Raw genomic sequence first — 24,560 nt, forward strand, 5'->3', positions numbered from 1 at the left:
GTACGAAGTAGAATTAATAGAATATTTAACCGTTAATTATTTAGCCGGTGTAGTTGAATTGTCCAAATAATTACGGAAGATTTGTAAATTGTTTTGGTTGAATTGTGTGTTGAATATTGGTTGAAAACTTGTGATTTCGCAGGTGATGTGAGTTGGATGAATTACAACTTTTTATTGGCAAGATAGTTTTATAGGTTTTCTAGCCAGTGTTAATTGTTGTTGTATCATTTGTGATGATTTGTTGTTGTTGTTGTTGATTTGTTGTTGTTGTTGATTCGTTGTTGTTGAGTTGTTGTCGTTAAATTGTTGTTGTGATGTGTTGATACAAAATTATAGGTCTATGGTCAGTGACGATGTGATGCTATTATTTTGTTAATATTGCGAAGTGCAGGAACTATAGTGACGATTGATTACCTCTATTTATTAGTAATGATGGTGATATAGTCGTATGCCTCGTGACGAGTTTTGTTGTTGTTGAGTATGTGATGTTGCATTCATCGAGTCACATACATTTGCATATTTTGTAACAGTCTGGATTGGCAAACTGTGATGAAGGCTTATGCCTTGTTGGATGCCTCTATTAATTGGCAATTAGCGATGGGGGCTGAAGCCCTAGGTACCACATGCATGTGCATTGTTAGTGTCTCATTCTATATTGCATGTATGAATTTACGTGGCGTGCTGTGACTTGAATTGTGACTTTAATTACTTGATGAATATAATGATGTGAAGTGAAGTGAATTTGTGATGTTGATACTGTGAAGCGGTGATTTTATAAAATCTGAACTATTATATTATTTATCATAAACCCAATTATATGATTTGATATCTCACCCCTTATATTTGAATATTACCCTTATGTTGGTAATGTGCAGGTTAAGAAGATTAGTGCGCTTTCGGAGTAGCTTGAAAGATGTCAATCTTTCGTTGCTTATGTAATACCCCGACTTTCCGACACCGATAATTGTCATTAATTGGTAAAATGATAATTAAAGGATACATTAGTCTTGTTCCATTTGGATGAGTAGTAATATACATATACCAAGTGTGACCATAAGAAGTTAGTGGATTAGTTAGAACCTAACCAAATGGCATAGTGGTAAATCTCACTTAGTTGGAGGGCAATTGAGACAATTAACATTATGCATGAGCCATAAAGACTTGTTTGGAATGAAGGAATATGTGTCCTTATTGTAGAATCATTTCTTTTGGATAATAAAGAGATTAGAGCCAAGAAGAAAAGAAGAACTCATAACTCAAGTCCCATTTTCGTATTCCATGGACAGCCTTCACTAAAAGTGCCATAACTCTCTGCTCACAACTCCGATTCAGGTGATTCTCGAAGATTTGGATTCTACACGGAATTATCTTCGATTTGGTATATTATTTTGTTCTAATAGCTTGTTTATTTGTGGAGAAAAACGAGTTTGAAGTTGGAAGCTCCATGCTGTATGTGTGTCAAAGTGTGATTTCGGGTTTGATGAGGATGGAGTGGAACTTTGACTATGGTGGGAGTTCAATGGCAGCAAAGAGCATGATCTTAACCTCCATTAAATCCAAGGTGAGTCCTTAGATAGTGGCTTGGGGAATTTGCATGTTAGGGTTATAATTGGGGTTAGGGATTTTGTGAGAGATAATCATAAATTCATGTCACTAACATGTTAATTGTGTTGATTGTCAGTTGTTTTTGATTAATCATTGGCTGGTATATCTTGATCAGTGTTGCATGTTAAAATTCGTGGAATGATATAGGTGATGTTTAGAATCAATTAGAAGTATTGAGACTGGTTTAGAAGCTTTAAAATGCAGAATTTGGGGTTCTGCAGGTGAAGTAACCGGTTACTTGGATGAGGTAACCGGTTACCTGGGAGCGAAAAGTGAAAAAAATGGATTCTGGGCTGAAGTAACCGGTTACTTGAAATGAAGTAACCCGTTACTCTGCATGCTGAGCAGAATTTTCAGAATTTCGAAAATTCATATCTCCCACTTCGTGTACCCGTTTGACGCGTACCATATACCGTTAGAAAGCTAATAAAGTGTACTATCTAGGAAAATTATCCTTGGTGTCTAAATATTATTTTTCGGTATATCTGACATACTTTTAGTTAAAGTGCGACACTAATACTATGTAAATTGTGTATAGTAGACTGAACTAGCTCATTGTTTCTAACTGCCATGTTATGCTGGAATAAGAATGCTATATTATGATGAAATATGATCATTCTATTGATGCCCATTGTTTCGGTTAAACAATCGGGGTTGTCTGCTTGCGTGCTTTAGCGTTTGCTTATGTGTGTGTATGCTGAATCGAAGTAGACCCGGTACTAAGTTACGATTCGGACCGTGGGTCCTTGAGTTGTCTGTGGGACTGCCCTGATCATGGATCCTAGAGGCACATACCTGAACTACCGTTGCAGTGTGCTTGTGAGGGCCTGAAGGCGTTTTACTCACTTGCTGTATACACACTCGCGTGCTCGGTATGATGGCGTTATGCGGCTAAGTAAGCCTACGCATAACAGGTAAACCATCTCTAATGATGCCATGTAGGCTACATCATTAGGTTCCTATCCGGATGGGCTCATGCGTCAAGACGGCGTGTTGCACTTGCTGTTAACACCACGTGCGTACAGATGGTTAATGGGACGATGTCGCCTCTTAGGCAAGGTCATCTCGCAGCCATGTAGGTTTGTGCGAACCCATTTAATCATTCTTGCAGGGTGCTTGTGTAAGTCTCTTGACAAATAGGCATGGGTGAACCCACCGAGGGTGTGTTAGTAACTTAGTCTAGTGGTATTAACGTACTTCTGGATTCCCCGTATATGGATGCGGGTTTTGCATACTTGGTTGCTTATATAATTGTATATCTGCATTAATCGTCCAATGGTGGATGATTCCTTGTTTTCTCCGTGCTTGTACCGGACGTGAGGATAAAACCCGGATCAATGGTGGATTCGATTTTGTTGATGCATGTACCCTGTAGAACCGAGTGGACCTATAGGATAGGAGGACTCACTGAGATTTAGTAATCTCACCCCAATCAACTCATTTTTTTTTCAGGTGCAGTTTAGTAGCTTTTGGCAGATAGCAGGTTCGGATTGACGGCTTAAGGTGGTGATGGCTCGGAGACCTAGTCAAATCTCATTTTCCGCTGTGCAGATCCATTGAAGACACATGTTTTGTAATTCTTATTGGAATTTCATGTTGTATTGTATTATGGATCTTTCTATATCTAAAGCTTTTGTATGTACTCAGTATCAATTTAACGTTTCATGCATAATATACTAGTCAGTTATGTATGGGGTGTTACAGTTGGTATCAGAGCCTGGTTGATTCTCGGCCGAGCCATGAGACATCACTAGCAAATCCTTTCCTCCTCACATGTGTGCGTTGCTAGCCTGATTTTACTAGTATCTCATTCAGCCGTTGAACTTGATCAACTCATCGACTGAGTGTGGGACGGTAGAATTACGGCAGAGCCGCCACGAGGACTCGTAAACCTGTAAGTGTTGTGAACCCATGTAGTTGGAGTGGGGTGAATAATGGATTGTTTGGACGACGTAAGTGGAGAATATTGGAGTCGTCAAGTTTAAGGAGAGCGGTTGATGTGAAGTAGTGATACCCAAACTATCAAGGTGTGGATCGAGACAACTAGAACTCACAAGATTTTGATTGGACGGAGTGAAACTTTCTCTAAGTCTTGGTAATAGCAAGGGAAATCCAGTAAGGATTGAGATAGGGCCTTGTAAGTGAGATTCTCCGAAGGTGTTGAGCTGGGATTTATTAGGATTTAGTACTGATGATGCTGCCGGTGTTAGGTATGACGGGTGAGCTGATAGGACAGAATGACCTTGGAAATGCAGACAGAGGAGTCGGACCTTTCTGATTATGCTGGCATGGACAATAATTGGATGGACGAAGTATTAGATCCTGATTTAACTCGAAGTACCCTAAGCGAGAGTAGTTACCTAGTAAATGTTGGTGGAAGGTACGAGTGTGGTAACTTACGATTGGGCGGGGTTTGAATACCCGGTCGATAGAAGAGGATGTGTATTTCTGTTCTTATCATTTTATATTTAAGTTCTAGAACTACGCTAGATGGAATATGAAATGATGTAGAAGCGTGAAATGCAGTGACCTAAGTTCTTGTTAGTTGTTGTTTGTCTGACCCCGAGTGAAGCCATAGAACTACGCTTGGCGTTGGGCATTCAGGCAAACAAGAACTAACACCCATCTGGAACGTCAGCAGGATGATCGCAGTTGAGTTGGTTGCTCGGAACCATAATATTCCTATCTGGACTGAATTATCCTTGGAATCTCATGCATGCGTGGGACGAGTGGGTACGCGCACTGCATGGTAATCCGAAGTTGAACTTCAAATCTTCGTGCTTGGAATTTTTGGCTTTCCGAGTAAGTAAACCTTGGTGTGTAGCACTCTCAGGTTTTAGCATCCTGAAGAGTGTGATTCGAAGGACTTGAGGAACGATGAACCTATTGGAGGCCTGTTCAGACACTTGTCGGTTGTGACTTTAGGATACGCGTGGAGGTCGTTATACGCCACGGAGGTAGATTACCTGGATACATGGCCTCGGAGTTGGACCACCATGTTGGTACTACCAGACTGGTATAATGCCACAGTATCGCTATCGTGCACAAGATGCGTGAGTCATCCTTTTTTCCGACATGTGTGGGACAAAGGTGATCTGAAGCTCAAGGTAGAATTCTGAATTGGCACTCGTGAGACACAGATCTAGACTCTCATAAGGTATGTGGGATGAGGATCCAGACGTCACGCTCGATAGTAGATAAATGACTAGACAGGCGATGGTGAGATGGATCAAGACCCGATACTATGCTTATAGAGACTCTGAATGATCATGCTCGCGCGAGTTAGAGTCAGATTATACCTTGCAGACGTTCTCGTTTCTCGAAGTGTTAAGTTGGAAATTTTGCATGAGTGTCTAGGGTGGGACTCATGTGCGGTCATGATATCCTGGTCAGTATGGTGAGTGGCTATCATGTACCATAGGCGACCGGTGATGGAATATGCAAGTTGTGTCTTGGACTAGTTCGATGTGTGATGTGTCTGGTAAGGTATTGCTAGATACTCTGAGTGGAGAAGTGTTAATCTTTGTAAAGCATGGACATTTTGGTTTGAGAACTTCTGAGGAGTTTGTAAGAGAGATGTTCGAAGTGCAAAGTGCAATTTCTTGCATTATGGCTACGCTCTGACTGTTAGGAGCACCGAAATGAAGGATGCAGCCGCCGAGGAAGTCAGTTTAGGTCAGAGGTGGAACAGACATTAGATGACTGTGTGAATAGAGTGTGGCTATGGGAGGATCGTTATATCAGTAAGTCACACGAGTTATCAGATGTGATACTACGCTAAGAGAATGAAGGTGTATGGTTGGGTAGAAGTTGTGTAAATTTGCTAGAGTTATCATGAGCTGCAGTACGTTGAGAAGGGTTCGATATACCGGTTGAGCAACAAGATTGGTTGGACTGAAAAACATAGCAGTTGTACGCTGTGGAAATCAGTGACAAGGAAGAACCTCTAAGTCAATGAGTATTTGGGTTTCAATGTCCTGAGATCGAAACGTGTACCTAAGTTGTGGTAGATGAACTATATGGACTGGCAGAGTAAGTAGAAGCTTGATTCTGGAGAGCATGCAACTTTGAAGAGTAGTAGTCGATGATGGATGTATATGGAGTCCTGGCCCGTGTTGTATTTGGACAACTGTAGATAAGGAATTATTGTGTATTAATGGGAACTAAGTGAATTATGGATATAACGTGACTCAGAGGATTTCAAGGTGTGTGTAAATTATTAGAATCAGAGTAGCGCAACGGATCGAGGAAGAATCAGATAACTTTGAGGTAGGAACGAACGAACTATTTGTAGGATTTTTATGTTGGGATGAAAGTATCTTCCTAAGGGAAATTGTCGAAGCAGTGTTTTGTTGATTCCAGTCTCTTGAGGATCCACCATAAACTCGAGAGGTGTTGTCAATGGACCAGCTTGGGAATACATTTTGTGGATGGCATGCGGTCCGATGTTCGTAGGTCATCAGTTTAGCTTGCAAGTCACAAGGGTTGGACTGAGTAACAGACCGTCGAAATACTGAAGGTAAGTGAAGGATTTCAATTGGCACAAGTTCTTCGTGGTTATGTCTTGTGCACTGTGAGCGTGCATGAAGAGCTGGACAATGGTCGCAGGTTAATCGATGAAGTCCACCTTTGTAGGCAAAACCTTATGCGAAGTTGTTGGGCATCAATGCTATGGTTGTGGAAGGCTACACCATCGTGGATTGCGGTAATGATTGATACATCTAGGACTGAGGTGAGAATCGAGTAAAGAGGAATAGTTGTATAAGTAGAGGCAAGCTTGGGACAACCATCCTACCACTTTGGGAACCGGAAGTTAAGACCAAGGAATTTGGCTAACACCTAATGACATTTTATGGACTTGAGTGGAGAATAATTTGAAGTGTTGTCGCAGAAGTGACGCTGTGGCAGTAAATTCTCGAAGGGGAAGTAATTCAAGGAGCTAAGTGAATCAGTAAGTGTGTTGGACAAGGGTGAACACAGTAGAGTTTGAACAGCAGATATCCAACAGGAGTGGGTTGCTAGGGTTCTGAAATTCGGGAGATTCAGTGCAGAGCAGTGAAGGCCTAGGACCCTGGAAGGATCTTTTCCCAGGTGTGTCAAGAAGAGGTATCTGGATAGACGTGTTGCTTGAGAGTCAAGGTTCTAACCATGCATAGTGGGACGCAGGTGTTTTTGCAGATTATGTTTCTTCGTATGGAATGACCCTCAGACAGAGTAGTGAGGTTATCTAAAGAGAAATGTAAGGAACATTTCATCCCATGGTTGATATAGATTTGGACACGTTGTTTCCGTGGTGACCGGAAAGAATTCGAGGACGAATTCAATTTAGGGGGGGGAGAATGTAATACCCCGACTTTCCGACACCGATAATTGTCATTAATTGGTAAAATGATAATTAAAGGATACATTAGTCTTGTTCCATTTGGATGAGTAGTAATATACATATACCAAGTGTGACCATAAGAAGTTAGTGGATTAGTTAGAACCTAACCAAATGGCATAGTGGTAAATCTCACTTAGTTGGAGGGCAATTGAGACAATTAACATTATGCATGAGCCATAAAGACTTGTTTGGAATGAAGGAATATGTGTCCTTATTGTAGAATCATTTCTTTTGGATAATAAAGAGATTAGAGCCAAGAAGAAAAGAAGAACTCATAACTCAAGTCCCATTTTCGTATTCCATGGACAGCCTTCACTAAAAGTGCCATAACTCTCTGCTCACAACTCCGATTCAGGTGATTCTCGAAGATTTGGATTCTACACGGAATTATCTTCGATTTGGTATATTATTTTGTTCTAGTAGCTTGTTTATTTGTGGAGAAAAACGAGTTTGAAGTTGGAAGCTCCATGCTGTATGTGTGTCAAAGTGTGATTTCGGGTTTGATGAGGATGGAGTGGAACTTTGACTATGGTGGGAGTTCAATGGCAGCAAAGAGCATGATCTTAACCTCCATTAAATCCAAGGTGAGTCCTTAGATAGTGGCTTGGGGAATTTGCATGTTAGGGTTATAATTGGGGTTAGGGATTTTGTGAGAGATAATCATAAATTCATGTCACTAACATGTTAATTGTGTTGATTGTCAGTTGTTTTTGATTAATCATTGGCTGGTATATCTTGATCAGTGTTGCATGTTAAAATTCGTGGAATGATATAGGTGATGTTTAGAATCAATTAGAAGTATTGAGACTGGTTTAGAAGCTTTAAAATGCAGAATTTGGGGTTCTGCAGGTGAAGTAACCGGTTACTTGGATGAGGTAACCGGTTACCTGGGAGCGAAAAGTGAAAAAAATGGATTCTGGGCTGAAGTAACCGGTTACTTGAAATGAAGTAACCCGTTACTCTGCATGCTGAGCAGAATTTTCAGAATTTCGAAAATTCATATCTCCCACTTCGTGTACCCGTTTGACGCGTACCATATACCGTTAGAAAGCTAATAAAGTGTACTATCTAGGAAAATTATCCTTGGTGTCTAAATATTATTTTTCGGTATATCTGACATACTTTTAGTTAAAGTGCGACACTAATACTATGTAAATTGTGTATAGTAGACTGAACTAGCTCATTGTTTCTAACTGCCATGTTATGCTGGAATAAGAATGCTATATTATGATGAAATATGATCATTCTATTGATGCCCATTGTTTCGGTTAAACAATCGGGGTTGTCTGCTTGCGTGCTTTAGCGTTTGCTTATGTGTGTGTATGCTGAATCGAAGTAGACCCGGTACTAAGTTACGATTCGGACCGTGGGTCCTTGAGTTGTCTGTGGGACTGCCCTGATCATGGATCCTAGAGGCACATACCTGAACTACCGTTGCAGTGTGCTTGTGAGGGCCTGAAGGCGTTTTACTCACTTGCTGTATACACACTCGCGTGCTCGGTATGATGGCGTTATGCGGCTAAGTAAGCCTACGCATAACAGGTAAACCATCTCTAATGATGCCATGTAGGCTACATCATTAGGTTCCTATCCGGATGGGCTCATGCGTCAAGACGGCGTGTTGCACTTGCTGTTAACACCACGTGCGTACAGATGGTTAATGGGACGATGTCGCCTCTTAGGCAAGGTCATCTCGCAGCCATGTAGGTTTGTGCGAACCCATTTAATCATTCTTGCAGGGTGCTTGTGTAAGTCTCTTGACAAATAGGCATGGGTGAACCCACCGAGGGTGTGTTAGTAACTTAGTCTAGTGGTATTAACGTACTTCTGGATTCCCCGTATATGGATGCGGGTTTTGCATACTTGGTTGCTTATATAATTGTATATCTGCATTAATCGTCCAATGGTGGATGATTCCTTGTTTTCTCCGTGCTTGTACCGGACGTGAGGATAAAACCCGGATCAATGGTGGATTCGATTTTGTTGATGCATGTACCCTGTAGAACCGAGTGGACCTATAGGATAGGAGGACTCACTGAGATTTAGTAATCTCACCCCAATCAACTCATTTTTTTTTCAGGTGCAGTTTAGTAGCTTTTGGCAGATAGCAGGTTCGGATTGACGGCTTAAGGTGGTGATGGCTCGGAGACCTAGTCAAATCTCATTTTCCGCTGTGCAGATCCATTGAAGACACATGTTTTGTAATTCTTATTGGAATTTCATGTTGTATTGTATTATGGATCTTTCTATATCTAAAGCTTTTGTATGTACTCAGTATCAATTTAACGTTTCATGCATAATATACTAGTCAGTTATGTATGGGGTGTTACAGCTTACGTCGAGTCGGACCTTGCTCTGATATGTAACAGTCGGGAAGGGATGAACGTTGGGTTGTTTCATAGTTGAATCTTAGTTATTGTTAAAGTATTTCAAAAGAATGACTTTGAGTAATGATAAATGAAGTTGCCATGTTGGCTTATAAATGGGATACATGTTGTTTATGGTGGATGTAAAATGTTTTGATAACGAATATGAACATTTTTCGCTGTGTATTAAAATGCGAAGTTTGATATCTATGAAGTTTATTTTGGTTCATCCGTATGTAAGTGTTATGTATCTATTGAATTAAAATGAGCAGGTTGTTTTATGATATATGTTTCGGTGAAGTATGACATCCCGTTTGTTTGTTGAAATTTTTATACTCTTATTTCGATTATAACTACCGGGTAGAAATGGGGTGTTACACCTTTTATCTTTATGCTTTAGATAGTCTTTTCATCTCCTACCCCATTCTTCAATTTTTAAAATGTCTCCCTTTTTCGAAACCTTCTTATTTTCAAACTTAAAGCTTTTCATAATAAACTTTGACTTTGATAAAATGATCATCAAATTTTTTTTCTTATAAATGTTAAAACACTTAAGCATATTGAAACACTTTCAAAAAACCTAAAAAATACAAACACCGTCAAATTTCTTTTGTGCCTTTGTGCACTTTATTTTATAAATAAAACATATTCAGAAAGGAAAAACATTAGTCTGATTCTCGCAGTGATGCAAACCCTAAGCCCCTAAAAGTTGAGGTTGCAGTTGTTGATATTTCCCACTTGAATGTGAGACATGCTTATTAATTAAATCCAAGTAAAGTTCTCCATATCAAGATGATGCAAATACACACTCCTTTATACTTGTGGATGGCAATTGGTGTTTTCCATTCGAAAGCGACGAAATGTGTTTTCCATTAAAAACAAACAAAACAAACCTCCGTATTTTCGTTTGAGCAAAACTACAAATGCTCTTACTTCTCTATTGCACATAAGGGGTACGTAGGTACAAGATGTGGTGTCTTGCCGAACACACAAAAATAGTAAAACATTTCTTTTCCCATCTGTCGCGGGCGAAAAATCGTTTTGTTCCTCTTTTTTGTGGGATGAGACACCTGATGCCTTCTTTGGGCTCGAGTGCTCATTAAAAATGATTTTTCTTTGTTTCGACCAAACTTTTTATTATTTCCAAAGGAGGAAAAGGAAAAAAGCTGCAATAACCTAAAAGTGGGGGGAGAGATCTTGGGTAAGAGGGTTGGTTATACGAAGGGAAGGTATTAGCACCCAACGTATCTATAGTACTCTATAGGTTTCTTTGCTTTGTTTTTCATTCCATATTGTTGAGAGGTTCTGTTGTGAGAAAAGAGGTGGGACCTAAGGTGTTTGTTTGATTATGCTCGCAAAGATCATCGCGATCCTCTGCATACATATCCCTTAAAGGGAATCAGAGCATCTGTAGCTCGGGGTCTACGGGTGCTAAGGTTTGAATGGTTTTTTTTGTTTTGTTTTGCTCGCCAAGGATCGACCTTGTGCCTACGTATTCTCAAAGGGATGTTGAGAAAGTCAGAGCAATCGTAGTTCCCACTTATGCTAGTGGAAGCAAAGGAAAATAGACAAATGTCGTCTAAATGCTAGATGTATCTAATCTATATCATCACATACATCTGTTTGATTTTTGTTTGTTTAACCAGCCTTGTGGCAAAAACTTTCAATGAAGTCAGCCTTGTGACAAAAAGTTTTGATTAATCAGCCAGCCTCGTGGCAAAAGTTTCAATGAAGTCAGCCTTGTGACAAAAACTTTGATTAATCATCCAGTACGGTGGTAAAACGGTTTGATTGATTAGCCAGCCTTGTGGCAAAAAGAAGTTTGATTGATTAGCCAGCCTTGTGGCAAAAAAGTTTGATTTTGATTGATTGATTGTTTGTGATGATATAGAAGAGATACTCCTAGCATAGAGATGAAAAATGTCTAATCTCCTAGGGTATTTGATTTGGATATTGGGGATGCTTATAAGAAGCCCGTGGGTCCTTGTACGAAGCCCAAGAGGAGGCTATCCGAGGGTCCTTGCATTGTAAGCCCAAGAGGAGGCTATGGGAGGGACAATCCAGGGTCCTTGCATTGTAAGCCCAAGAGGAGGCTATGGGAGGGTCACTCGTTTGTACAAAGCCCAAGGGGAGGCATGGTATAGTTGGTTTGAGCTCTTAGAGCGATTTCACCGGGAAACCATACTCTATGTCCTAACCTAAACTAGGGAGATTCTTTGCACGAAGCCCAATAGGAGGCTATGGGGAACCTAGTGTTGTACTAAGTTGAACAGGCATATATATCACACATATGAACAAACATGAACAAGTATGAACAAACATGAACAGGTATGAACAATTATATATATGACAGAGTGTGTGTATATAATGGAGTTTATGAAGGAAATATACCTGTAAGCATGATCCATTTGTATACACAGGGCTCGGGACTTATACTCGAGGAGAGGTCCACTTGAATTTATTCAAAGCTATGTAAACAGGTATTTACAAAGGGGCTTGGGACTTATACCTACATGGAGGCCCATGGTATTTTTGGGAAGATTTAAAGAAACCTTCATTTTTGGTTTGTTATTCAAAGTTAAAAAACAAATTGATTGAGATATGTACAAAAGGCGTACAATGAAATACCTAATTTCATGTACTGGAGTGGGTATGTACAAAAGGGCTTGGGACTTATACCTACATGGAGGCCCATGGTATATTGAAAAGTTTTGAAGTTTCTTTGAAGTTTTGTTGTTTTGAAAATGATTTGAAAATTGTTTGAAAAGATTTTATTTTGAAGAAGTTTTATTGTTTTGAAAACTGTACAAAAAGAAAAGAAATGGGACTTACACTCTCTAATATTCGAGAGGCCCCACATCGTTTTGAAAATCAATTGATCAATTAAAAAGATTTAATCAATAGTTTCAAAAAGAAATGGTTTATTGTTTTTGAAAAGAATCGCGATCGCTCGTTTTAAAACAATTTGAATTTTGAAAGAAGTCAATTTAATCAAAAGATCATCCTCAATTAACACTTAGATGATTAGGGTTTGCTTCAAAAAATATTTACAAGTTACTAAGTTTGAAAATCAAATGAAAAATAGTACTTAAAAGTATTAAAATTACTTAAAAACAAGTCATTTTAAAACTAATTAAAAATGTATCAAATAAATATTTTTTGATGATTTTTTTTTTATATTCTTAAAATATATATATTAAATGAGAGGTGTGTGAAAAATGAATGAAAAATGAATTGATTTGGTTAGTTAAATAATTAATTGAAGTTTGTTAAAAAAATGAAAGAAAAATAGTTGTAAAAAAAATTGTTTTGGTCCCTAGAGGTGTTGAACCCACGCCCTTGTGTTTACCAGCCAAAACACTTGCCAACCCAGCTGCGCGCGCAGCTTGTTATTATAACAACTTCATTTAATTATATTTGAAAACTGATATTTGAAATTTATGAACAGAAAATGGCGCCAAGAACACCATCCCCATTTGATTTTGAAAATTCTTGAAACCGAACCAAATTGATCAAGTGAAGGGTCTATCTTGCTCGGTTTTGGACGAGGAACATGATGATAGCATTTAATTTCATTTATTTTCACTCTAAGATCATTAATTTTCTGGAAATCGTGAAGAACCCTAATTCTATGATTCAATCTGAAATCGTGTAGGTGCAAGTTATGATGCAATTGATTGAGGGTTAATGATCCTCATAGGTGCAGAAACAAGATGGTATATCAATATTTAGTTTATGATGCATGTATGTATGAGTTTGAAGTTCAAGAGAGCTTACCTTAAAAATGGCAAAACTGGAAATCGAATTCTGCAAATGAGGGATTCCAGATGTTGTTTCTTGATCTGAACACCTTCAGTGGACCTTATGGAACATGTTTGGATGTCTGGAACAATTTGAAAACCCCTTGATCAATCCATGGTACTCGATCTGCAGTATGGTTCAAGTGAGGATCAAGCTTAGTGATTTTGGAGTTACAGGTCAGGGATGATGATTGGGATAGCTCACATATGGTATATAGGATGTGTTAGAAGCATTAGTTTGGACAGAAATGAGCTTGTGTGGATTTTGGCATGATAAGGTTCTTTATATGCATATATGGAGGTGAGATGATGATTCTGAGTTTGAGGTGTTTTTGGAAGGTTTCAAAGGTTCAAACAACTTCCATATGGTATTTGGGAAGTGTTAGAAGCATCACTTTGCTTAGAACTTCAAAGGTTTAGAGGTTGAGAATTTTACCTCTTTTGAAAACCATGAAACTTGCATTCTAAGAAAGGAAGAGAAAACCTATGTTTATGAGGTTTTGGTGTGATTTGAAGAGTGATTTGAACCTCTATTTATAGGCCAAGGATTCTGAATGAAGAGCTTTGCAAGTTGATCAAAGAAGTGATGATTTGGCTTAAGAGATAAAATGGAATCTTTCACATTAAATGCAAATGGTTAAAAGTGACTTAACCATGGTTATTTCTCAAGCTTCTTATCCTCTTCCATTCTGATCTCAAATCAGCAAATATCTATCAATTATTGCATCTATGCATCATTACTTGGATCATTTGGCAAAATGGTTCATAACTTTGGCAAAATGACTTGAAATTTCAAGTGAAAAGTTCACTAATGTCAAAATTCAAAACCATGGCTACACTCCATATTTTTTCATGCTCTTTGACATTTTGGAAAGCTCATATTACATACTTCAAAACCCTAGTTGAAAGTTTCTTCAAACTCTTTAAGGAAATGGGTGAAAAAGATCCATGAACTTTGAGAAAAATGAAGTTTTAAGTGAAGTTTTCAAAAAGTACCAACTTTGAAGCTCCATATCTCTTAAATGGTTGATCTTATGGAAAAAAATTATATGTGTCAAAGTTGTTTATTGGATCAAAATCTACAACTTTCATGTTGGAAGTTTTTTTCAGTTTGTAGGTGAAATTTTGAGAAATTCCCTTTCAAAGTTTGGAAAAAACCATGAAAAACACTTAGAAATTTTTCTAAGTATGAAAAGTCAAACTTTTGACTTTTTGATTCTTGATTGATTTTCTTGATTTTTCTTGATCAAATGACTTCATATATCACATATTGATGATTCAAGACTTCAAAAGTCATGGTTGACCAAAATTCCCCAAAAGTCAATGGTGATCTTGTACTGTTGACTTTTTCAGTCGAATCGCGTTTCTGGAGATTTCAAATGAAACAGGCTACCCTCACCAAATGAATGGTATGAATGAATCATGTTGAAGCATTAGAGGATATTGAGCCATGGTTTGAGTTGTGGCACCATGTCCTGATTAAAAAGTCAGTGGTTCAGTGAATTAGGTCAAAAACCCTAATTGTCGACCTGATGAAATTGATGACTGTGGATCTTGAATTGAGATGTAATTTCCATTGTATATTGTCATAGGGATTATTTGAAAATGATTGAAACCTTTGATTGACTTCCTGGGGATTTTTAGGGTTTCCCAAATGTGATCCCTGATTTTAGTCCCTGATAGTTCAAAACCCTAATCTGATGATTTGAAATTTCTCTGTTGATCAATCCTTGTGTAGGAGATGTTATGAGCCAATGGATTAGGTCAAAATGATGCACTTGAGGTCTTGATATCATGTCCCAAGTCATTAGGTCAAACCCCTGAGCAAAAGTCAGGAGTATGCTAACTTCAGTCAAAACCCTAATCTGGTTGGTTCAGAGCCTTTGAACTTGTTGAAATGAATCTCTGAGGACCAAATGTTGATTGTTGATGAAGATGGTTCATTTGAGATGAAGGGAGAACAAAACCCTAAATGATTGTTACTTGTACTGATGAGTGATTTCCTGATTAAATCCTGCTGAGTCACAAGTAGCAAACACAAGCTATGCAATTTGTTAGAGATGCAAATGATGCATGTGCAATGATATGAGGTGGTATCTTAGGTCAAAAATTGGGGTATGACACCATCACTTCAAACTCTTGTAAACTTTAACACTTTAGATTCAAAACACATATTTTCAAAAGGTTTCATGTGGAATACCACTGATGTGATAGGTTCTAATACATTCCCCTTGCATAACCAACCCTCGTATCTAGATCTTTTGTTTTATTGAATTTTATCGATATTTTCCCTTTCTTTTAGAACCAATAAAATTCGGTAACAACTCTTTACGAATTAAATTAATCAATAAAATCGGAAACAAACTCTTTCTTATGCATTATGCTAGAGCTCTGTAATTATTTTGAGAGAAAGACTAAATAACACTCTTAATTTTCTTATTTAATTACATTATTATCGTAACCATAACTTCAAGATTTGGCAATTAAGAAACTAAAGTATAACTAAAAGTAATAATTATTGATATCCATTACAATAATAAATGACATGTTATGAAGTATTCTAGCATAAGGTATACTGCAGAACTATTTTGCTCATGAAAAATCTCATTATTATTCTTCATGGCACTTCTTCCTCTCATGATGAAGGATCATTGACGTTAACAACTACACAATTGTAAAAAATGCACCTTATAAGTAAAGGATACGCAACAATTTGTGGACAATCAGCATCATATTCACATTCACGCATATGTGCTGTAATCAAAAAATAATCATGTTAATAAAATGGAATAAAAAAAATTGTGCAAAGTAAAAATTAAAATTTGAAAAAGATAGGAAATATCTTACGAACATACGCTGCAACAAAAAAAAAACAATCATGTTAATAAAATGGAATAAAAAAATTTATGCAAAGCAAATAAGAAAATTTGAAAAGGATAAGAAGTATCTTACGAGCATATTTCTTCGCTGCAACAAAAAATATAAGAAGAAATTGAATCATAGCATAAACAAACTTGTAGATTTTGATCATATTTTTTCACTTTTACTTATAAAAAATGATTTAATCTTTTTATAGTGTATAAAGCTTATGATTTTTTTTATATATATAAGATTATTAGTAAAATGTCTCTTAAGTACATGAATGTGGCCTAGTTGTCCTTTATCACACTTAGTAAGCTGTTCACATAAAAAATAACTTACTAATCATAATAATTTATTAATTTATTAATTATTTCATTTCTTTTTAACCTTTGGTAAGAACTTGTTGCTTAAGAACACCCAAAAAGAAAAAAAACGACTCGTCTATTGACAAGCTAAATTTTCCTTTGCTTATTACTAACTAGCGGGATACCCGTGCTATCACACGGGACTGTTTGGATTTAATATTACGTGGATAAGATTTATCTTATGAAGTTATTCCGTATATATTTAATGACTATCGGAATAAAAATTAAACATGTAATATGTTAAATAATAGTTAACGATGTAAGAGCTAATAATACATCCAGATTTTAGTTCTTTAACTAAAACAATAATTACACATCGTCTATTGATAAGCTAAATTTTCCTTTGCTTATTACTAACAAGTTGGAAAAAAAATATCTTAAAAGTCTCATAAATTATTATTTTTGATCATTTAGATTTAAATTAGGTATTATAATATTTCTCTGAGTGTACTTTAGAACATCGATTTTAGTACTAAATGTTTTATAATTTTTAATTAATCATATAATTAATATCAATATTCCTACAAGACATTTCACTAAATGTAATATTTAAATATGGTTTAATTAAAATATTTTTGAATTGATTTTAATAAAAAAGATTTGATTTTTGTTTTCAGAGTCGGCCTCTTTTTGATCAAATCCTATTGAACTTTTATGATGGATCATATTTGTTATTTAAGGAGATGGTTCTCCTTATCGAAGACCACCGCTTTAAAGTTTTGTGCATACCGTATTTTATTTTAGTGAGTCTTTGATCTTCACTGTGATACTTTATTTTTAAGGGTATTTCTTATTTTAGAAGTATGAAGTATTTGGCATGTATGATTTAAATCACTCCACTTATAATTGTTTCCTTGTAAACACTTTGGAAAGTGTTTGAATGAAAGTGAGGGATCTCATATTTAAGGGAGACTGAGTTGAAACTCACAGGTAGTATTAGGATAAGGGTGGTGAAATGTGAGAATTCATATGAGACAGTCGTTTACTATTGGCTAATTAGTGAATTTTATTTCATTGGGCTACAACCCTCTAAAGGTAAGTGACGTTGCATCGAACTAGATTACCAATTATCTCTGTTATTTTTTATTTAATTGCGATTTGCTCCTTTCAAATCATATTGTCTCACATTATCACAATATTGTATGTGACATCTTATTACTGAACGAATAGAATTTCAATTTGCATTAGAATAGACACCCTATTTTGGTTGGGTGAGCTTTAGGGTTTTTAGTGTTGGACATGTAACTCCATACACAAGATGGGGTAAATTGCGGAGGTTTAAAAAATGTTGATTTAAAATAAAATCATTGAAAATCAGAGTTTGAAAATATTTTAAAACAAATGAGTGAATCAACAGCAAAAATCCAATGGAAAGACAATAAAGTTGAGAGATAAGGGATGTAGAGAGATACAGAGATTTATACAGGTTCATGCTTAATTGACCTACTTTTATCCCCAAGAATTAATTTTGAAAGTATCTAATAAACTTGAGATATTTTAGAATGATATGCTCATGAAGCTCCTTATGCAAGGAAATGAAGTTTTAAGGATAACCTCCAACCAAACAACAAACAAGACTTAGAGTGATTATGCTCCAAAATAAAAAGAGATTTCCTACAGACTGGTCTCAGACCAATGTGGAGTTTCGAGATGGATATCCTTTGAATTGAATCGGGTTTCGCACAGGCTAATCTTGAAGCACTATAGCTAAATATAAGTGACAAAAATGATAGATTTAGTAAAAATGATGAGAGAAGTGAATGTGAGATCAAAAATTCTTGAAATTATGGCACTTGCAACACATGTCAAGACAGATATCCCAACACCAACACAATGTCAAGATAGATGTTATGAAATTATCTACTAACAGAAAAACTTGTTAAAACAGAAGATTGTACATATGGTAAATTACAAAATAATAAACAACACAATCAATTGTTAACCCAGTTCGGTGCAACGTCACCTACTCTGAGAGCTACCAAGCCAAGAAGGAAATCCACTATGGTAGTATTAGTTCAAAGCCTAAACAATCTTAGTTTACAAACTTCTCGCCTAATCACTACCTTGTGCGACTTCTACCTAGAACCCTCTAGATATGATATCTCCCTCTCACTTACTATAACAAATCACCTCAGTGATAAACCAGTCACAAACCAGTGACCAAAAAATAGAAGATTACACTTCTAATAAACAATACTTAGTTTTTCTTAAAAGCTTCAACTAAGAACAATACTCAACTCTTTGCTTAAAAGCTTCAAGAGTGAGAATAATTTGTCTACCTAAATGTATCAGAAGATACATGAGTGACATATAAAGAAAAACACAAAAAGTTTAAAAGACTCCCAAAACCCTAAACCTTTGTTTTGCACCTATGGTTTGTTGTTGTGAATGCTTACTCTTCTAGGTTTAACAAGTCCTTGTTTATAGAATCTTGCATTATGGGTTTGAACTCTTGAATCAAAACCAATCTTCTCCATTTAAAACAACCGCAAGATCTTCACAAAGAATAGGAACAAATAAAATTAAATCAAATTTTCCTAAAATGTCCTGAAGATCCTTTTTATGAAACCAAATCAAATATCCACTGTCCCTTAAACATCCTTGATTGGTTGCGCCTATATGAGTACCAGAATCTCATATTTTCAATAAAATCTTCAAGGATTTAAATCAGTTGTACTGTCATGATATTTTGGTGTAACTTGTCACAACATTTGGCAGTCAATCCAAGATAAGGGTGGGGTTCAATCTCTATAACCGGGTATATGATAGACCGTATGTGGGATGGGATTGTATGAATTGTGCCATGAATTGTTAGTTGATACTGTCGTATATTTTATTCTATGGAAATTGATTGTTTGTGGTGAGTTTCTATTGCCTGTGATTTGATGAGAATGGTAGATGTTGTTGTTTTGTAACCAAATTGAATTATAGCTGCTATTTAGTTGATATGTTGAATTTTGGATTTAATGGAAATCGTAGAAAATCGGTAATAGTTAATTTGGTGAGGAGTTAATTTGTTATTCTTCTGTGATGAATTTCGTTGTTGTAATTGTTGTTGTGTTGGTTTTGTGGATCGATTGAATAAAAAGCCTCAGGAAAATTAATCGGTGTAATAGTAGTGTAGTTCTGGGCACACGAAGAAGAGGAAACTGGAGTTAGGACGGGGGCCACCCAATAAGGGGCGGGCAGCCCAGAAGGAGAAAGAAAAAAATGTGGGACCGCCCTGGGATGTAGGACGGGCACCCCATTTGGTGGGAGGAGAAGAGGGCGGGCGCCCCTAAGAGGAAGGAAAAGTGGGGCGAACGTCCCTTAAGTTGTAGGGGTCACTTCTCTTGCGTGAGTTAATTTAATAGTAGGCTTATAATTGATATGTGGTATGTTAATTGGTAGGTACTGTAGTGACCATGTTTTGATAGATTTAACTACTAGTGTATAGCAATTTGATAGATATATTCTGTAGCGGAAACTAATAATCACGTTCATGTTTTTAGTATAATAGAATTCAGGTACTTAACTCATGTTTGTAAACCAATAATCTTTTTTCAATTTTACTCATATATTACTTCATTATAATAATAACAATAATAATAATATTTTAGGAATTTTAGAACTAGAGATAAACAATTAGATTGATGAGTTAATTTAAGTTAGTTTCAACTCCGATAGAATTGCCAATAGAGTTGTCAGGGTTGTTTTAGAGTCGTTTAGAGTAAAAATTGGTAATCCATACAATTAAAATTAAAGGTATTTAACTTTTTAGAGTTGTTTCATTATTACTTGAGTTAGGCCATCAGCCAATTAAGTTTATAGGAGTTACCCTTATATGTAAGAGTTGTCACTAGAGTATTTTGGGTACTTTAGAGTTGTATGGGATTGTTGTAGAATTGTTTAGAGTACCTTGAGAAATTATGTTAAGTATTAATTATAAATATTCTTAATATTTTACGAATTAGTAGTATAGAATAAATTAATAAAAATGCTTGTAGAGATGTTTTGAACTTATAAAAATGTGGATTTGCAGGTGAAGTGAAATTATGTTGATTTGTCACGATTTATGGACATTATTAAGTTACAGGCATTATAATCCATGTTGATTAAATTGAATTGTTTTTGGAATTTGTTGTTGATTGTTGATTTGTTCTTGTTATAAGTTGTTGTTGATTAAGTTGTAGGCCTATGGCTATTGTTGAAGTGACGATGAGTACCTCTGTTGATTGGTATAGTGATGATATAGGCTTATGCCTTTTGTGACGATGGTTGTTGTTGTTGTATGTGATTGTTGCATTTATTGGGTCACATACATTTGCATCTTTATGACAGCCTGAATTGGCGATTTTTGAGTTGGAGCTAATGCTCACCATGTTGGCCTGGATTGGCAAATTAGCGACGAAGGTTTATGCCTTGATGCCTCTATTAACTGGCAATTTTATAAGTTGGGAGTTATGCTCCAATGGTACCACATACATGCGCATAGTTGAGTCGCATCTTGAGTTCTGTGTTAAAGTTGTTGTGTTATTAAGTTGTGTCAATTTAAGTTGTTATGATGATGTGATGGTTGATTAAAGTTGTCTTGTTGTTGTTATTAAGTCGTTTGTTGGTTGTTTCATAATTGTTGTTATAAAGTGGTAATATTTGTATGATCTAATCTAATATATTGTTTATCATACACTTGTTTGTATTGGTTTGATATCTCACCCTTTATTTTGTTTCGTCGTTACCTTTATACTGGTGACGTGCAGGTGATTCCCAGTGATAAAGATTTAGTAGCTTCATTGAGTCCAAGTAAGTGTTGTTGCTCTGATACGTAGCAGTCGGGGGGATGAACGATAGTTATTTCTTTTGTGGTGTTAATTGTTGTTATTACATTAGATGCTGAATTAAAATATTGAAGTTATGAAAGTACTTGATGTTGTCTTATAATAAGTTGAATACGAACATGATGTCATGAATTTATAACAAGTTGAATTAGTTGATTTCGCTGCGTTGTAATAATAAATTGTTTTGTTTCCAAGAAGATTAATATAAATTGTTTAAGGTTAATCCAAGTATGTTGGGTTATGTATCTATGTGTTAAATGTGATTAATTGTCGTTGTTTTAAGTTGAAAATGTATCATCCCATGTTTTGTTGAATTTTTACAACTCTGATTTTCGTTATACATCATGCAAGTTCGAAAGCTCTGTTGGCAAGGCCACCCTGTATGCAAAAGCCCCATCTCTTTGAAAAATCTGATATGGTCCAATAATCTGGTCGCAAGTACTGTACTCTCACCTGATTCATACCAGCACACAGGTGTCCTACACCTCCTACCATACAACTCTTTGAAAGGTGTCATCCCAATGCTAGAATGATAGCTATTATTATATGTGAACTCAATCAGCAGCAGGTGACTATCCCAAGATCCTCCCTTCTCGAGCATACAAGCTCTCAACAAATCTTCTAACGATTGAATAGTCCTCTCTGTTTGGCCATCCGTTTGTGGGTGATAAGCATAACTCAATTTCAGATTAGTACACAAGGCCTCTTATAAAATCTTCCAAAATTAGGAAGTAAATCTCGGGTCTCTTTCAGTTACTATGTTCATAGGAATCCCATGCAACTTCACTATTACTCTGATATAAATCTTTGCTAGTTTTGTTAACAGAAAACTGATGTTAATCGGTATAAAGTGTGTCAGCTTAGTTAACATGTCAACGTCACCCAAATGGTGTCAAAACCTCTCGTAGTATTCGGCAATCCAGTTACAAAGTCCATTGAAATGCTATCCCATTTCCACTCTGGAACTTCTAACAGTTGCATCAAACCTGAAGATTTTTTATGTTCCATTTTCGATTTCTGACAAGTCAGACAAGCATACGAAAATTGAGTTATCTCCCTTTTCATACCCGACCACCAGAATAACTTCATAAGATCCTGATACATATTTGTAGCCCCTGGGTGAATACTCAAGCTACTTCAATGACTATCCCCTAAGATCATCTTCTTTAACTCATGATTATCGGGAACACAAATTCTGCCCCAAAATCTCAACACACCCAAGTCGTCTACTTTAAAGTCACTCTCAGGATTGGATTCCATTGCGAACATCAAATCCACCAACTTTACGTCAAACTTATGATTCTCTCTAATTTTAATAAGAAAGTCATTATCAATCTTCAGCATACTCAACATAACACTGTTTGGAGTTACTTCTCATACCATGCTCAAATCTATGAATTGTTCGATTAACTCAAGCTTTTTACTCATCAATGCTAACATATGAATAGTCTTCCTACTCAAGGCATCAGCTACCATATTAGCCGTAACTCAAATTAAAATCATTATCTTTTAGAAATTCCAACCACCTCTTCTGTCTCATATTCAACTCTTTTTTATCGAATAAATATTTCAGACTCTTGTGATCACTGAGGACTTTGAACCTTGACCCATAAATGTAATGTTTCCAAATCTTCAACACAAAAACGACTGCAGCTAACTCAAGATCATGAGTAGGATAATTCCTTTCATGCAATTTCAATTTTCGTGAGGCATGAGCCACGATCTAACAATCATGCATCAACACACCGCTTAACCCCATCTTAGACATATCACAATACACAAAAAAAGGTTCAAGCGGATTTGGTAAAATCAACACTGGTATCGTAGTCAATCTATTCTTCAATTCTCTGAAGCTTTCTTTACACAAAATATCCTATACGAAAGCATTACCCTTTCGAGTCAACTGAGTCAAAGGAAGGGCCAAATTAGAAAACCCTTCAATAAACCTATGTAGTAACCCGCTAAGCCCAAGAAACTCCTTATCTCCGTCGCTGATTTTGAAGGTTCCCATTGCAGAACAACACTTACTTTAGATGGATCCACAGTGATTCCATCCATATAAAGGACATGGCCCGGAAAACTCACTTCTTGTAACCAGAACTCGCACTTCGACAACTTTGCAAACAGCTTATTTTCCTTCTTGTTCTGCATGTTCTTCATTTGACTTTGAATAAATCAAAATGTCGTTAATGAAAACTACGACAAACTGATCCAAATAGTTATGAAAGATACATTTCATGTATTCCATAAACACGTCCGGCACATTGAACACTCCAAAAGGCATCACCAAATATTTGTAATGTCCATACCGAGTCTGAAATTTTGTCTTCTGAATATCATCTTCCTTCCTTAACTCGAATCCGGTGATAACCCAATCTCAAGTCAATCTTACTGAATACTATCTCCCTGACAAATTTATCCATCAAATCATCAATCCTCGAAAGTGGATACTTGTTTTTTATCGTCACTTTATTCAACTGACGATAATTAATGTAGAGTCGCATACTACCATCCTTCTTCTTAACTAATAACACTGGAGCTCCCCACGGTGACACACTGGGTCCGATAAACTTCTTATCGAGTAACTCTCCCAAATGCGACTTCAGTTCTTCTAACTCTAACACCAACACCCTATATGGTTCCTTGGATATCGGTTTGTTACCATGAATAAGACCAATTGTAAATTCAATCTCTCGTTCTGAAGGTAATTCAGAAATATCATCTGGAAATACTTCTGGAAACTCGCACACCACATGTAATTCATTAATTGATGTCTTGCCCTCGACAAATAGTGAGGAAAACATCGCGAACACTTTGGGTTCATCTTCCAACAATGCCTTCAATTTCTGTGTGGTTAAATAATCATCTAACTCCTCTTCTGGAGTAAGAAACAACAATGTCTTATTGTAACAATTGATATACACGCGGTTGAACTCCATCCAGTTCATCCCCAAAATAATATCCAGTTCATTGAGTGGTAGAAAGATCAAATCCCCTCTGAAATCATTACCCAGAATTGATAAAGGACAATTTAAGCATACTAAAGAAGTGGTCATTGATCCCATTGAAGGAGTGTCAATCACCATCCCTCTACTCAATTTAGACGACACAAGTCCTAACTTCTTCACACATTAAACGGAAATAAATGACTGGGTCGCCCCGTGTCAATAATACCAATCAAAGGAGTATCATGAACATAACAAGTACCTTTGATTAAACAATATGCACTAGTAGGCTGAGAACCTACCAATGAAAACACTTTTCCATCAGTTTGCGACTTCTCCGACTTCTGACAGTTGGTGCTGATGTGACCCTGTTCCCCGTAATTGTAACAGGTAGGTATATTAGTCCTATAGTCTGCC

General features: G+C 36.6%; 2 long non-coding RNA genes across 3 annotated transcripts; one reads left to right on the top strand and one right to left on the bottom strand.

The window, feature by feature from the left end:
• Positions 1 to 964: 964 nt before the first annotated feature.
• Positions 965 to 9,469, top strand: LOC131609006 (uncharacterized). Of its 2 annotated transcripts, XR_009285919.1 has the most exons (5): positions 965 to 1,332; positions 1,418 to 1,561; positions 3,058 to 7,343; positions 7,429 to 7,572; positions 9,069 to 9,469. It is a non-coding gene; the product is annotated as an uncharacterized LOC131609006 (long non-coding RNA). The 2 variants fall into 2 exon arrangements; XR_009285918.1 differs by having other exon boundaries at positions 965 to 1,561.
• A 6,182-nt stretch (positions 9,470 to 15,651) lies between these two features.
• LOC131611339 (uncharacterized) lies at positions 15,652 to 16,244 on the bottom strand. Its single transcript, XR_009286863.1, has 2 exons — positions 16,107 to 16,244; positions 15,652 to 15,908 (listed from the first exon to the last, which is right to left on the bottom strand). It is a non-coding gene; the product is annotated as an uncharacterized LOC131611339 (long non-coding RNA).
• Positions 16,245 to 24,560: the final 8,316 nt, after the last annotated feature.

This window comes from Vicia villosa, linkage group LG6 (genome assembly GCF_029867415.1).
Source record: "Vicia villosa cultivar HV-30 ecotype Madison, WI linkage group LG6, Vvil1.0, whole genome shotgun sequence".
NCBI lineage: Eukaryota > Viridiplantae > Streptophyta > Magnoliopsida > Fabales > Fabaceae > Vicia > Vicia villosa.